The sequence below is a fragment of the Acinonyx jubatus genome, chromosome X (assembly GCF_027475565.1).
Source record: "Acinonyx jubatus isolate Ajub_Pintada_27869175 chromosome X, VMU_Ajub_asm_v1.0, whole genome shotgun sequence".
Lineage (NCBI taxonomy): Eukaryota > Metazoa > Chordata > Mammalia > Carnivora > Felidae > Acinonyx > Acinonyx jubatus.
The window spans coordinates 18,777,095-18,793,721 of record NC_069389.1 but is presented as its reverse complement, the minus strand read 5'-3'; positions in this window follow the sequence as shown (position 1 = coordinate 18,793,721).

Sequence of the window (16,627 nt, the reverse complement as noted above, 5' to 3'; positions counted from 1 at the left end):
AGGAGATAGAAGAAAAACAGAAGGGGAATATTTTTCACATGGAGAAAAAGGCATCTATTGGGAAATAGGGATTGACGTGCAAGTAAAGTTTTTGCCTGCCCCTATTATTTTTATTTTAAACATTGTGAGAGGAGCCAGTGTGCCAAGAGGTCTAAAGAAATGATGGAAGAGAGGCCTAGCAATGTATAACTGTTTTCTGAAGATTTTGTATTCTACTGCAGGGCGTATAAATAAATGGGGATGTTTGACTGTCTATGAGTAAATATCTGAGCTTTTCCTTTAAAATAATAAACGTGCTTAGTGCTGCTGTCAGAAAAACATCGGGTTGAAGGTGCTATATTCTCACAGAATCTTACCTACTATTTATGGCTTTAGCATGTGTATAAAAATGAAAGTGCATCTCAAATTATTGTAACTTTGATATAGCCATGAGGTTCTGAACACTATGATGTGGGAATTTTTCAGAAGACCCTTCCAGGTGTGTATCCATTATGTTATTAAAATATTTACCGAAAGTGAATGTTGCTTCTGACTCTATTGTTGTCATGTATCAAACTAAAAAAGGATATAAAACTCTTAATTATGTTCTCATACTTAATCAGATGGCTATTTTGGAATGAAACACATTACTGTCTGATGCAGCTATGATCTTAAGGTGTAAGGAGAATTGTTTCATTTTTAGTAATTTGCCAGAGTTTTAAATTTGGGTAATGCAAGAGTAAAATTTAAGTTAGCTTTTCCTGGAATACTTGATTGGCTATTCTTTTTTTTTAAGTTTTTTTTTAATGCTTTTATATATATTCTGGTTAACATATAGTGAATATTAGTTTCCAGTGTACAATATGGTGATTCAACACTTCCATACATCACCTGGTGCCCATCACAAGTGTCCTCCTTAATGCCCATCACCTATTTCGCCCATCCCCCACCCACCTCCCTTCTGGTAACCATCAGTTCGTTCTCCATAGTTCAGAGTCTGTTTCTTGGTTTGCCTCTAAGTCTGTCTCTCCTTTTTTCCTCTATGTTTGTTTTGTTTCTTAAATTCCACATAGGAGTGAAATCATATGGTATCTTTCTTTCTCTGCCTGACTTACTTTGCCTAGCATTATACTCTCTAGGTCCATCTATGTTGTTGCAAATGGCAAGATTTCATTCTTTTTTATGACTTAATAATGTTTCATTATATATATATGTATATGTATATAAATGTGTATATAAACACACACACACACACACCAGCTCTTCTTTATCCATTCATCAATCAATGGACACTGGCTTATTTCCATAATTTGGCTATTGTACATAATGCTGCTGTAAACATTGGGGTGCATGTATCCCTTTCAGTTAGTATTTTTGTATTCTTTGTGTAACTGCCTAATAGTGCAAGTGCTGACTTGTAGGGTGGTTCTGTTTTTAACTTTTTGAGGAACCTCCATACTGTTTTCCACAGTGGGTGCACCAGTTTGCATTCCCACCAACAGTGCCCAAGTGTTTTTCTCCACATCCTCACCAACACCTGTTGTTTCTTGTGTTATTGATTTAGTCATTCTGACAGGTGTGAGGTGACAGATTGTTGTAGTTTTGGTTGGCATTTTCCTGATGGTGACATTGGGCATCTTTTCATATGCCTGTTAGACATCTATATGTCTTCTTTGGAAAAAATGTCTCTTCCTGTCTTCTGCCCATTTTTAATTGGATTGTTCATTTTTTGGGTGTTGAGGTGTTGAGTTTTATAAGTTCTTTACGTATTTTGAATACTAACCCTTTATCCGATGTGTCATTTGCAAATATCTTCTCCCATTCCGTAGGTTGCCTTTTAGTTTTGTTGATTGTTTCCTTCACTGTGCACAAGGTTTTTATTTCGCTGTAGTCCCAATAGTTTATTTTTATTTTTGTTTCCCTTGCCTCAGGGGACATTTCTAGAAAGAAGTTGCTATGGCCAATATCTAAGAAGTTACTGCCTGTGTTTTCTTCTAGGATTTTTATGGTTTCAGGGCTCACCCTTAGGTCTTTCATTCCTTTTAAATTTACTTTTGTGTATGGTGTCAGAAAGTGGTCCAGTTTCATTCTTCTCATGTTGTTTTCCAGTTTGCTCAAAACCATTTGTTGAAGAGATTGTCTTTTTCCTATTGGATATTCTTTTCTGTTTTGTTGAAGATTAATTGACCATATAACTGTGGGTTCCTTTCTGGGTTTTCTGTTCTGTTGATCTATATGTCTGTTTTTGCACCAGTACCATACTATTTTGATTACTACAGTTTTGTAATATAACTTGAAGTCCAGAATTGTGATGCCTGCAGCTTTGCTTTTCTTTTTTAAACTTGCTTTGGGTCTTTGGGGTCTTTTGTGGTTCCATGCAAATTTTAGGATTGATTCTTCTAGCTCTGTGAAAAATGCTGTTGGTATTTTCATAGGTATTACATTAAATGTGTAAATTGCTTTGGGCAGTATAAACATTTTAACAATGTTCTTCAAATCCATGATCATGGAATGTCTTTCCATTTCTATGTGTCATTTTCAATTTCTTTCATCAGTGCTTTATAGTTTTCAGAGTATAGGTCTTTCACCTCTTTCGTTAGATTTATCACTGGGTACCTTACTGGTTTTGTTGTCGTTATAAATGGAATTGATTCCTTAGCTTCTCTTTTTGCTGCTTCATTATTGGTGTATAGAAATATAACAGATTTTTACACAATGATTTTGTATCCCGTGACTTTACTGAATTGGTTAGTCAGTTCTAGCAGTTTTTTTGGTGGAGTCTTTATGGATTTCTTTTTTCTTTTTTTAATGTTTATGTATTTATTTTTGAGAGAGAGAGAGAAGCAGAGAGGGAGAGAGAGTCAAGCAGGCTGTGCACTGCCAGCTCAGAACCCAACATGGGGCTCGAACTCATGAACTGTGAGATCATGACATGAGCCAAAATCAGGAGTCAGACATTTAACCGACTGAGCCACCCAGGTGCCCTGAGCATTTTCTATACAGAGTACTGGTCATGTGAGAATAGTGAAAATTTGACTTCTTCCTTGCTGATTTGGATGCCTTTTGTTTCTTTTTATTGTCTGATTGCTGTGACTAGGACTTTGAGTGCCTGAATAATAGTGGTGAGAGTGGATCTCCCATCTTATTCCTGACCATAGAGGAAAAGGTCTCAGTTGTTCCCCATGGAGGATGATGTTATCTGTGGGTTTTTCATATATGGCCTTTATTATGTTGAGGTGTATAACCCCTAAACCTACTTTGTTGAGAGTTTCTATCATGAATGGATGTTGTATTTTGTCAAATGCTTTTTCTGCATCTATTGAAATGATCATGTAGTTCTTACCCTTTCTTTTATCCTTCTATTTATTAAAATGTGATGTATCACGTTTTTTGATTTGTCAATATTGAACCACCCTTGCAACCCAGGAATAAATCCCCCTTATCTCTGTGAATGATTTTTTTAATGTATTGTTGGATTTGGTGTGCTAGTATTGTGTTGAGGATTTTTCCGTCTGTGTTCATCAAAGATAGTGTCCTCTAGTTCTCTTTATTTGTGGTATCTTTATCTGGTTTTGGTATCAGGGTAATACTGGCCTCATAGAATGAATTTGGAAGTTTTCCTTCCTTTTCTATTTTTTTTGGAATAGTTTGAGAAGAATAGATATCAACTCGTCTTTAAATGGTTGGTAGAATTCACCTGTGAAACCATCTCACCCTGGACTTTTGTTTGTTGGAAGTCTTTTGATTACTGATTCAGTTTCATGGCTGAAAATCAGTGTGTTCACATTTTCTATTTCTTCCTGTTTGATTTTTGATAGTTTATATGTTTCTAGGAATCTATTTGTTTCTTCTAGGTTGTGCCATTTGTTGGCATATAGTTTTTAATAATATTTTCTTATAACTGTATTTCTTTGGTGCCAGTTACTATTTCTCCTCTCTCATTTGTGATTTTATTTATTTGGGCCCTTTCTCTTTTCTTTTTGAGAAGTCTGGCTAGAGGTTTGTCAATTTTATTATTTTTTCAAAGAACTAGCTCCTTGTTTCATTGATATGGTTTTTTTGTTTGTTTTTGGTTTTGTTTTTCTTTAGTTTCTATGTCATTTACTTCTGTTCTAATTGTTATTATTTCCCTTCTGCTGGCTTTAGGCTTCATTTGTTGTTCTTTTTCTAGCTCTTTTAGGTGTCAGGTTAGGTTGTTTATTTGAGATTTTTCTTCTTCTTGAGGTAGACCTGTGTTGCTACATACTTCCCTCTTAAGACAGTTTTTGCTGCATCCCAGAGATTTGGGACCATTGTGTTTTCATGTTCATTTGTTTCCATGTATTTTTTTTTTGTTGTTTGATTTTCTGGTTGAGCCATTCATTGCTCAGTAGCATGTTTTTTAACCTCCATGCATTTGTGGTCTTTCCAGATTTTTTCTTGTGGTTGACTTAAAGTTTCATACCATTGTGGTCTGAAAAGGTACGTGGCATGAGTTCCATCTTCTTGTATTTGTTGCAGCCTGTTTTGTGGTCTACTACATGATCTGTTCTGGAGACTATCCCATGTGCAATTGAAAATAATGTGTATTGTACTGTTTTAGGATGGAATGTTCTGGATACATATGTTGAATCCGTCTGGTCCAATGTGTCATTCCAAGCCATTGTTTCCTTGTTTATTTTCTGTTTAGATGGTCTGTCCATTGATGTAAGTGGGGTGTTAAAGTCCCCTATTATTATTTCATTATTATTGATTAGTTCCTTTATGTTTATTATTAATTGTTTTATATATTTTGGTTCCTCCATGTTGGGTGCATAAATATTTTATTTTTTATTTTTAAAGTTTATTCTTTTTTAAAAATATAATTTGTTGTTAAGTTGGCTAACATACAGTGTATACAGTGTACTCTTGGTTTTGGGGGTAGTGGTGAGTGGGGTCATGAATGACACCAGACAGCTCCTTTTATTTCAGAGATGTCTCTCAGTGAAAGCTGCCTCTCCAAGGCAAACTCCCAGAAGAGCAAATAATCTCCCCACTGTGTACCTCCAGCTGCTCTTCAAATCGCTATGGCTATGGGTTGTTTGTCTGCCTTCCCTCCAGGAGCAGAGCAGTGCCGGGCCCTCCAGGCTTTATCCCGGCCAAGCCCGCTGACCTTCAAAACTCCAGGCTTTAAGCCCCACTGGTTCCAAGAACTCTTCAAATTCATCCCCTTTCCTTTTTCAAGCCAATGGTACTGGGGAAATAATCTCCTTTGCATTTCCCTGTGTGCTCCTCCCTCTCCCACCCTTGTCTGTGGCCATGGCTTCCTCCCCTCCCCAGCATCATGATCTGTTTTTCCCCTAAACCATGTCTCTGCACTTCGTACCTTGTTTGATATGACCTCTTCTCTCCTTTTACTTGTGGGGTTTGTTCTGTCAGTCTTCAGGTTGATTTCTGTGGTATTTAGGATGATTGGAGAGTTATCTAGTTGTATTGGTGGGATGAGGCTACCCTAGGGTCCTGTTACTCTGCTGCCATCTTCCTGTCTCCTCTGGATTCTATATTCTTTTGTGAGAAAACTTTGAGAACTGAACACTTTATGTGCTGATTTTTTTTATGCACTGATAATATTTTTATTGTTTTAAGTTTATTTTTTCTGAGAGAAAGAGAGAGAGAGAGAGAGAGAGAGAGAAAGCACAAGCTGGGCAAGGACAGAGAGAGGGAGAGAGAGAGAATCCCAAGCAGTCTCCTCACTGTCAGTGCAGAGCCCAATGTGGGACTTGAACTCACGAACCATGAGATCATGACCTGAGCTGAAGTTGGATGCTTAACTGACTGTGTCACCCAGGTGCCCCACACTGATAGTGTTTTTAAATGCTTCAGGTTTTGAGAAGGTGCTTTGAATTCCTGGTTTGGTCATGGGCCTACATGGTGTGGATTTTAGTCAATTCAGCTTTGAAATTCCCATCTTTTTTCTTAAACCAGCTAGTAATAAACTTGGCTCATATCATGGCTTTACTTTTTGAAGAAAAAACCATATGGCAGTTTGAAAATGTGATCTCAGATACTCAGTAGAATTAAAGTTATTAATAAAGCAAACTATAGTATCAATATTTGTTTCTCCATGTAACAGAAGTATTGTTCCCAGAGACCTGTGGTTACCTGAGTTATATTGTAATTGGACTAGAAAAATTTGAAATGTGATGCTTTTGATTGGATGATTTTTAATTTGAATTCTTAGGAATCAAACATTGAAAGTTGAAGTTTTACTTAGCTTGTGTGCATATATATGTGTATGCATGTGGGCTGAGATAAAACTGTTAGGAACCCTGTCTCTGAAAAGCTTTCTGACTGCTGCCCCTGTGTAGAATTCAAAATAAAAGTGATATTAAATGATAGAAAATTCTGATTTTTGATAATTAAAGTTTTCTCTAAAATACAATTTGTATTGTTTCCCCATAAATTTCTTCACAGGGCCTTGCTTTACTCTTGTCCTAAGCACAGGGCATTGTGTGAATGTGGGTTCCCACTTCAGGATTGTTCAGTTTTAATAAAATTAACCAGATATTGACAAATCTCTGCCTCAACTCTGTGAGCAAAGCTTCAAAGTGCACCTTCCAAGCTACTTCAGTTTTCTAAGTGTTTGTTTTTAACCTAATTCATCCTCTCAGTCTCAGTGGGAAGGAGAAAATTTCAGTGAAATATGTGCTCAGTTTCTTGTTTGGTCCCTAATGAAATTTGTACTTGAAATGGCTTAGTGTTTTGGAAAATTTTAGCATTAAAAAGAAATATTTGACTCCAGTTTCTTTTTTAAACCAAAATAAAATACCTCTAGTGAAAAAGTCCAAATCATAGAGTTGAAGAAATTTTCCATAATAATCCCTGAAGGTAAATTCAAGCGCTTTGTTTTCTCTGTAATTATTTTTTTGGATAATCTCATAGAGCCTAGTATGGAGAGAATATTATGAGTTTCTCCATTAAATTCATTCCTGCTGCACATGAATGCCTAGTGTTTTATAGGCTTGCAGTTGTCTTTCTTTGGGAGGCATATGCATAGTTTCCAGCTGACATAGTAGTGAGCAGAAGCTAATGAACTAAACTCACTGTACACCAACATGACTGCATTTGCTTGATTTATTCTTCTGTGCAGTCGTTTTCTTTCTGCCTTGCATTTTGGCTTCCAAAGCACCTAGGGGCTAATTTTGAGGACCCCCTTTGGTAGTTCTTTAGCCTAAGGTTATCAGAAAATATGGCCACATACTGTAGCTACTGAAGCCAAGAACAGGAGAGATCAATGGAATTGATAGCTATAGATAAAAGCCAAAGTCCAGAAAAGAAACTATAATCCAGAACATTCGAGGGATCACTGCAAATCAGTCCTGAAAGTGGCAGCATGGGCTAGGGAGGTCTCTTGGAACACAACATAGATGCCAGCATTTTATAAGGGCGCAAACACAGTAGGGAAAGCCCCAGAGTGCATGTAGAAGTAAGTGGGGGGAAGGAGGAAGACAGAGGGACTCTTTTTAAGAGTACGGGTGAATACCACTATTAAAGATGAGCCTTTAAGAATAATAATCATACCAATACTAGTGACAAATAAAAATAATACAAATATTATAAGAATAATGTCAGCTTTAGAGATGATCCTATAAGGATATAGGGTATGAGGTAGCACATTTTAACTCTGTAATAGAAGACAGAGGTAAATGGACAGCAGGGGTGGGAGAGAGGGTAGGAGAGAAAGCAAGACATATTTAGTTCTGAGAAAAATCTTTTGTATTTCCAGATTTATTGAGCCATATGTGACATATAACGTTGGGTAAATGTAAAGTATACATTTTTATTTCATATACTCTTCTGAAATACTGAGTGCCAAACCCTTCATATTGATAAGAGTCACCTAATTTTACTGAGACATCTTTGCTTGTCCCATGCCTTCCAAGTGCTTTATGATAAAACCCCCATACCTCTGCTTTCCCGTCCACCCATACCCCTAGGGGTGAACCGCTAGGAGTATCATTCAACATACTCCATTCCTCTAGCCACAGTGCTTGATTCAGGCTCTGGGCAGAGGATGAGTTCATGACAATAAATATGAGTAGAGATTTTTTTTTCTAGAAGCTGTATAAGATGTGTTCATTTTATGCTAGACACAAACAAGAAAGCATGGAGTTCCTAGACACCATAGGCCGACATTGTGTATCTTTAAGGAAAATAGGGGGAAGCATATCCAGGGGGAAGGTAAAGAGGAAAGTGGTAAATTAATGGATGTTTGCTAGATCCAGTGTCACCTGAAAGTCTTATTGATATCATAATGTTTAAAAGTTGTCATTGCGTAAGCCACTTTGAAAAATTATACATTATTTTTGAATGAAAAATGAGTCATAAACTAGTTATCTTTCAGCATAATACAGAGAAGTGAGAGAATTTGAAGAAATGGTGAGTTAATGAATATCAGAAATCTTATCTAAACTTTTGCCTAAATCAAAGTCTACTCTTAGTAGAAACTTGTGAAAATGGCTACAAGGTAAAGATATCATGGGCTGTACTGTGCTTCATGTGTTTGATGGATAGGTGGCAAACGTAACTTTCTTTTGGAAAACTCAATGTATTCTCTCCAAGAGAATGATTTCACTTTGTAGAAAGGAATGCTTCTAGGAGTATTGCAAGCTATTAAAAAGAAAAGAGCTTTATCAGAGCCTTCATTGAATAATAATGATCGCTCCTGTTTAGTGCAAATGAGGTGCTGCAGGGAGCTCTGGGAAAATGTGGTTGTCATGGTAACTGATAACACTATTTCACTGCTGGAAGTCAAGATAGTCAAAGAGGCTACACTAGGCCATGTTTCCTCAGAGACTTTTCCTAAGTAAAGGAAATAAGAAAAAGAGAAATAAAAGGGAGATCTGTCATTCCGTTGAACTCTGTTCTGCCCACAAAGATAATAGACTTCTAAGGAAATACTGTTTTGCATAATTAGCTGACTCAGGTAGGTGAAAATGGGATCTGTCTTTTATAATATAATCGACATAATACAGGTGTGTAGATGACTATTAAAACCAAAGTCTGAGAAAGTACTGCCCAGGAAAAAAAACACAGAGGTTTAAAATGAAAATTAAGTTCGTTAGTGACAACATTTAACATTTAATGTGAGGAGGGATGTTTTTCTTTGGGAATTGGGTTTGGACTGAAAACTGAAAAATAGTATTTCAGTGCTCTTTAGAAGGCATCTGAGCTTCCTGAACCTAAGTTTGCTTACCTGTGAAATCAGCATCTTGAGAGAGATGTCTAGTTTTCAAGCATTTCTCTCAATAAAAGCCTCAAGAAAACTAAACCTACAGGTTTCCTTTCTTCCCTTCTAGGTTTTTTGGCTGGTCTAACAATTGATGTAAGACAGATTAACAGTAGAAAAACAGAAATTTAATAACAGGCCTGCCTCTTGTGTGCTTGGGAGAGGCCCAGGAAAACTTAGTAATGCCCCCAAATGGCCCAAGCCTTCAGTTTAAACACCATCTCAGGCTAAAGAGAAAAGAACTTGTTGACAATGGGCATCAGTCATGGGAGGTGGCCAGGAAACACAGTAAACAAGGGAATTGCTGTTAGTCCGATTTAAGTCCTTGCTTTCTGCATTGATAACTCTTTCCAGAGAATTAGAGTTGTTTGCTTCTTGATAGAGCAAGGGAGACACCCTTGCAAGTGAAGATTTCCCTTATAAATGTAAATGTCTCTTAAAGAAGGGTCACTTCTGTTTGGTATTCACAGCTACTCTGTTTGCAGTTTCTTAAAAATAACCAACTCAAAAGAATCCATCTGCCAAAAGCATATCTTGGGGTGGCAAAATTCCTTTCCCTTCACATGTAAACAGATAAGATTGCAGTCTCAGGATGGAGCCTTAGCAGGAAGCTCAGAAAACATAGCTGCTGGGCTTCTTTTCTCTTTGTAATAGTCCTTAAGACATTTTATAGGAAATAATTGACAGACATATGTGTTTTAAAGCTTCTGCCTTTTAAATAGTCACACTTGAAATGTCTTAATTGCTCTTAAGAGGAACTATTCTCCATCTGGTAGCAGCTTTCCAAGTAGCTCAGGAAGGAGGCACCAACTAGATCAGAGTAATCAACTCCAGGGTTGAATGAACTGATGTTTGACATAGACAATTCTGCCTGTAAGTTTCTGGAAGGCAATACCTCCATTCTAGAGATCTCGCTTTACAGATCCATGCCTATTATGTGAAAACAGACCTTAATGAAAACCTACACATATTTCTATTCCACAATCTGATACAGTTCTTGTGAAATTAAGGAAGGTAAAATTAAATGCTGAATAGGAGAGCTCTTTAATTAGCTGAAGAGACATTTCAACTATAAGCTGGTTTCTGTAATCTAATATATTGACTTAAAATAAGATTTCAAGTCGAGCTCACGGGCACACACTGTACGAATGTATTCACTAAATGTAAGATCCTGCTGCAAATTGTGTGAAATTAAATAACATTTGTAGAGATTTTAACATATTATTTCAATGTGGATTCTACTTCATATTGTCTAAGCTGGAACATTTTCGAGAATGAAAGGAGGAACTGAATAAACGTAGCAGCACTGATTGATTTATAACAGTATAAACAGGGACAGTCTTAGGAAAATCAGACATATGGTTACCCTATTTACAGCGCTTTTAATGATGGAAGATCAACTGGCCCGAATCCTATAACATTAACATATTACCCTAACTAGTTTCTTCTAAATATTTAACTCTGGTCTTCTGTTTTAAAAAGTAGGTACTGGGGTACCTGGGTGGCTTAGTTGGTTAAGCGTCTGACTTCAGCTCAGGTCATGATCTCGCGGTCCGTGAGTTCGAGTCCCGCGTCGGGCTCTGTGCTGACACCTCAGAGCCTGGAGCCCGTTTCAGATTGTGTGTCTCCCTCTCTCTCTGACCCTCCCCTGTTCATGCTCTATCTCTCTGTCTCAAAAATAAATAAACGTTAAAAAATTAAAAGAATAAATAAATAAAAAGTAGGTACTTTTTGCAACTTTGAGGCAAAACAGTTATCCTTCATTTATTTGAAAATCTTTCCAGATGCTCAAGGAATTATTAGCATTTAAGAGCAATACAATGAGGCATTTACCATATGCCCAATTGTTATCCCACTGGATCTAAGCTAAAACCAATTCACTGACCTATTATATCTTGAAGACAGTGTGGGTCTTTAAAATATTGATACTCTATTTTCTATTATAGCTGTTCATGTCTTAGTATGATCCCTGTAAGTTCATAGCAGATTTAATTGGTCCTGTTTCATGTTTCTCTTCTAGAAAGTCTTAATCTCGGGGTACCTGGGTGGCTCAGTCGGTTAAGCGTCCCACTTTGGCTCACGTCATGATCTCATGGTTGGTGGGTTTGAGCCCCACATCGGGCTCTGTGATGACAGCTCAAAGCCTGGAGCCTGCTTCGGATTCTGTGTCTCCCTCTTTCTCTGCCCCTCACCCACTCATGCTCTCTCAAAAATAAACATTAAAAAATTAAAAAAAAATTAGAAAGTCTTAGTCTTGCTGCATGCTATGTTATGTTTGGAAAGGAAACTAAGTACAAGGGTGGATTTGTGTTGAGGGAGGGATGGCACCAAGGTTGAGGCAGGCACAGGTGCTGAAAGAATTCAACCAAGACAGAACAAAGGAGATAGAAGTTTATTGAATACACTGCAAGGGAGAAGCAGGCAGGACAACAAGGGAGAGACTGTCTACCAGGAGGTGGTTTTGGGGATATAGTAAAGCACAGGGGGGAGGCGGGGGGCGGGGAGTGAGAAGGTATGGGAACATACAGAATTTTACTTTTTTGGTACCTGTGCCCAGTCGTAAGTAGCCTGTTGGTCAGCTAGGACCAACGGGTATTTTGAGGTGGGTCACTTAATGAGCCCGTTTGCATTCAGCTTGGTGGTCACCTTGGTACCTTTTCCCTTACTCAAGTTTTCATTGCTCAATCCCGTTGCCTAAAAGCTGCCTCTACGTTGTGTTCATTTTGTTTATTCCGTTGTCATCAACTTGTCTGGATCACTGCTGTGATAGAGTATGTTTGAAAGACTCTTGTTTTAAACTATCTTAAGAAAACTTACTGCTCTTGCCAAAAAAAAAACAAAAACAAAAACAAAACAATGTTCATCTGCTTTCTCTGTCTCTCTCTGTTTCTGTCTCTGTTTCCAGTTATATCAATTGGACAAATCACTACTCAAGAATGGATGATAATAGCAATGACAGAATAACCAATAGTGGCAAACACTCTAAGTCAGTGGTTCTATCCCCTGTCTGCACATTAGAATCTTTTTGGGAACTTTAAAAATAATTACATGCCAGTCACATCTCAGATCACTGTGAGTGGGACCCCAGACATTAGTACCTTTTTGAGCTCCCATGTGATTCTAATGAGCAGACATGATTATGTACCACCATCCCTAAGTACTCCATGATATGAGCTTACCCTCAGGAAAGTATAGCTCTTTTATCGACACAGCTGTGAAAGGCAAGAGTATATCTGTGTGCAGGTAAGTGTGTGTGTGTGCTCACATGTGCTGTATGTATGTGTGTATGGAGTGTTTGACAGTAATAAAATTAGGACTTTTGAAAAAAATAACCCTGTATGGTGTAAAAGGAGGTAATGATGCTTTCAACATCAAGATGGATAAACCTCCCAAAATGAATGAATATATTGTTTGCAGTAGATATTTTATTTGGAAAGAAAGATTGGAAAAATAATAGTGTTGAAAGAATTAAAGTTTGTCCCCTAAACCACAATAACATACTGTTATAATTTCTTTTAATCTTTTTTTCTAGACTTCCTGGATAATTGTTAGCATGTCTATAATCAGGTTTAATTGGTTTTAGTTTACTAGTGCTGAATTTTGTCTAGGGGCAAGTTAGTAGAGTAATGCCTTCTATTCATTTCCATATTGTGGTGGGATTTTTGTGCCCCCATTTTGCACCTTGCTGTAGTCTTAGCTTTTGGTAGTCCTACCCACAATGACTTGGGCTTGGCATGTGACTTAATTTGTTTAATGGGATAGTAGCAAATTTGATGCAAGCAGTTTTGAGAAATTTCTTGCACACTTTGGCTTCCTTTCGTGTTCCCCTCCCTCTTCCATGAGAATCTGCCTAGGCCAGCCTGCTGGAAGATTAGGAGAGATGCATGGATGAAAGCTATGTCATCCCAGCCAAGGCCATCTAAGACCGGTTAGACCTTATCCAACCTTATCCAACCTGACCAGAGTCAGCAGAACCACCCACCCCACCTATAGGACTACTGAGAAATAATAAATGGTTTTTGTTTGGAGCCATAGAATTTTGAGATAATTTGTTATAATAGATCACTGATACAAATAGCCATTCCCGTCAGTATGTTTAGTTATAAGATGCCATCATGACTGAATGACCGTTGTCTTTAATGTACTACATATTTATTTAGGTTTAGATGGAGAGAGAAAGATTTTCCTCAGGCCTCTTGCTGTGAGCTTATCCTTTGATGATGATGTCATTCTGGGTGTTCTTTCTTGTTTCCAAACTAAGTCTTTCTAGGCTTCCTCCAGTATCGCAAAGTGATGCTGATGAGGTTTTGGAAGGGTGAGGGTTCTGAGCTGACAGCCAAGAAAAGAATTCTTGAGACATCTTTGGTGCAAAAAGGTGATTTTATTAACACACAGTGGGGCAGGACCCGTGGGCAGAAAGAACTGCCCTGGGGTTTGAAGAGTGATTGGTTATATAGTGTGGGGTTGGGGACAGGTAAAGGCAAAAGGGAAGCCTCCAGAAAGACTTTGATATGCTAAAGAGGACTCTTAAGATACCTGAGGCCTCTCTGTTGTCAAGCTAAGGTTGTTTGCCCTCTGGTAAGGCATTACCATTAGGAGGTAGGGAGTTCCTGGAGAAATGTTCTACTCTGCCTTTGCCTCAAGTATTTGTCAATGGGCTGCAGATTATAAGGAAATTTAATGTTACCTGCCATTTCCTTCTGGCCTTTGTCCCCCACATCACTGTGGAGGGGAGGGTGATATTAGGGACTTCAGAGGTGATATTAGGTGATATTAGGGACTGAGTCTTACAGGTTTCTGTGGAGATTAGGCTATTGATAAATTCCCTTTTTCTTGTGATTTATTAAGATATTTGTAAACTGATGGAGACTCATGTCCTGCATGACTGTGATGTCTACCAGTTAACCATTTGTTTTCTTTGTTTCCATTGTCCTTGGGCAGCCAGGAGTGCCCAAGGAATATCACACATGTCCCACCTGGGGGCGGGGGTGTTGGCTTGTGCTTGGCCTTCAGCTTGCCTTATGCTCCTTTTGCTCCTTATGCATCCAGAAGGATGGATGCCCAGCTCTCTAGTGGATACAGGCTTTAAGTTTCTGCATAAAGAATTCAGAGGAACAGAGTGTCTTCCAACTGCCTTTTAGTGAAGCTTAGCATGGTTACCAGCAGCAGTGTTTTTAGCCTTTCCATCAGCCTTATCTTAGCTGAAATTTCTCTCATTTTAAAAGCAGATTGACAGTAAAGCTAGGTTTTCATTGTTTTGAGTTCTTTTTTCATCTCATCGAAGTTATGTTCATCACAGGTTAAGAGAAATTTCAACAAAGGCTGCTCACCAGATTCTGTTTTAAAATAGAAGCCCTACTATGTTGGAGGCAGGGAATAAGGTAAAGGGACAGATAGAAGCCAAACTTCTTTGAATATTTCTTGTTTATAGATTTGACTTTGAAATGATATAAACGTTTGATGTAAGTAAAACAAAAATTTAAGAAATCTGTTTTCTGCCATGATCGTCCTTCCTCCTTGTCCACAGTTGCGCATCCTTTCCTTGTGCCCATCACACATGGGTGCCCCATGATGTGCTCAGTCCAAGATAGCATAGGTCATCTCTCCTAAGTTCCAACCCCATTGTCACTTAGTATGTGCTTTCTCTCCTTACCTGATTGTTCCAGGGCTGCTGCACCTTATCTTTTTCTTCGCTACACCTCCCTGAGGTTGGAAGCTAAGCGAGATGGTGGGGCAGTTGAGAGAAAGAAGAAAAGTTGTCTTCATTTTGTTGCTACCAGTTGAGATATGATGGGTTTCATGGTCCCAACTGGAGATTATATACTCTTGGGGAGTTCATATAACTTTGGAAAGTTAGGAAGCACTAATTCACTATGTTTTCCAGGGACATGTTTATGAAGAGGCATTTTTAACTCAAATGCTCTAAGATTTAAATCAGTAGTAAATTCATGCTATTCAGGATTTTTAAACTATAATACATTTGTTCTAAGCATGAAAATGAAGCAATATTTTTAAACCTACTTTATATTCCACATGGTACTGAGGTTTGTCAGGCACACTGAGGAAAGGATTCTGTTCTCTGCCCTTAAGGATAAGAAATACTAGTCAAGAAGATAATGTTACACTTCAACAAGACAACATGATTAAAGCTAAACTGTATGGCATAGACTTGAGTGTATTATAAGAACCAAATGATGAGATTTACTAGGGTATCAAAATAAGAGGTCAGTTAGGTCTTAGAAGTTCAGTGTACTTTAGTAAAGCAGGATGAATGAGTAGCATTGCAGGATGATCCTGAAAACGGGGAGAATCTTAACCTTTACTTCTATTTTTTTCTATTATTTTGACAACCTCTCCAATTTGATTTTTAAAGTCCTGGCCACAATTATAAGTAGGGGATCATATCTGTTGAACTTTGCAAGGGTCACATAAATAGTTTGCAGGTATAAGTATAAAATGTGCTTTTTTCTTTTTATAGCCATTTTAGATTTACGGAAAACTTGAGCCCAAAGTGCAGAGTTTGCCTATCCCACATACCTCCCTCCAACACAATTTCCTGTCTTATTAATATATTGAATTAGTGTGGTATTTTTGTTAAAATTGATAAGCAAATATTAATACGTTATTATTAATGAAAGTCCATAGTTTACATTAGGGTTTATTCTTTGTGTTGTACATTTTATGGGTTTTGACAAATGTTTAATGACATTTCTTTGCCATTGCAGTAACATAGTTTTACTGATCTAAAATTCCCTATGTTCCATCATTTCATCCTTTCCTCTTTGTTCCCAGCCCCCTGGCAGCCAGTGATCTTTTTGCTATCTCCATAGTTTTGCCTTTTCCAGAATGTCATAGAGCTGGAACAGTATAGTGTATAGCCTTTTCATGTCAGCTTCTATCACTTGACAATGTGTATTTAAGTTTTCTTCATGTCTTTCTGTGGCTTGATAGCTCATTTCCTTTTAGTGCTAAATAATATTCCATTGTATACATGTGCCATTCACCTTTTGAAGGACATCTTGGTTGCTTAAAGTGCAAGTTGAGAAAATTGATGTGAGAACTTTAGTTTTTTCTAATATAGGCATTTTATCTTTAATACAACACTGGGGGCATCCTGCACATTTCAATACATTGTGTTTACATTTTCATCTAGTTCAAAAGACATCTAATTTCATTTTTTATTTCCTTTTTAGACCCATGGGTTGTTTAGAAACATGATATTTAATTTATGGAAATCTTTTTGTTATTGATTTTGTTAACTTTCAAAGTAAAGACTGCCAGTTACTGTACCAGCAAAAGATGGGCTTATTCAGGATTAAAAGACACTTGCAATCTGGGACAAAAAGGTGGGACAAAACCACAGGCAAATCTTGAAAACAAAGAAGAGGTATATTTTTTTAA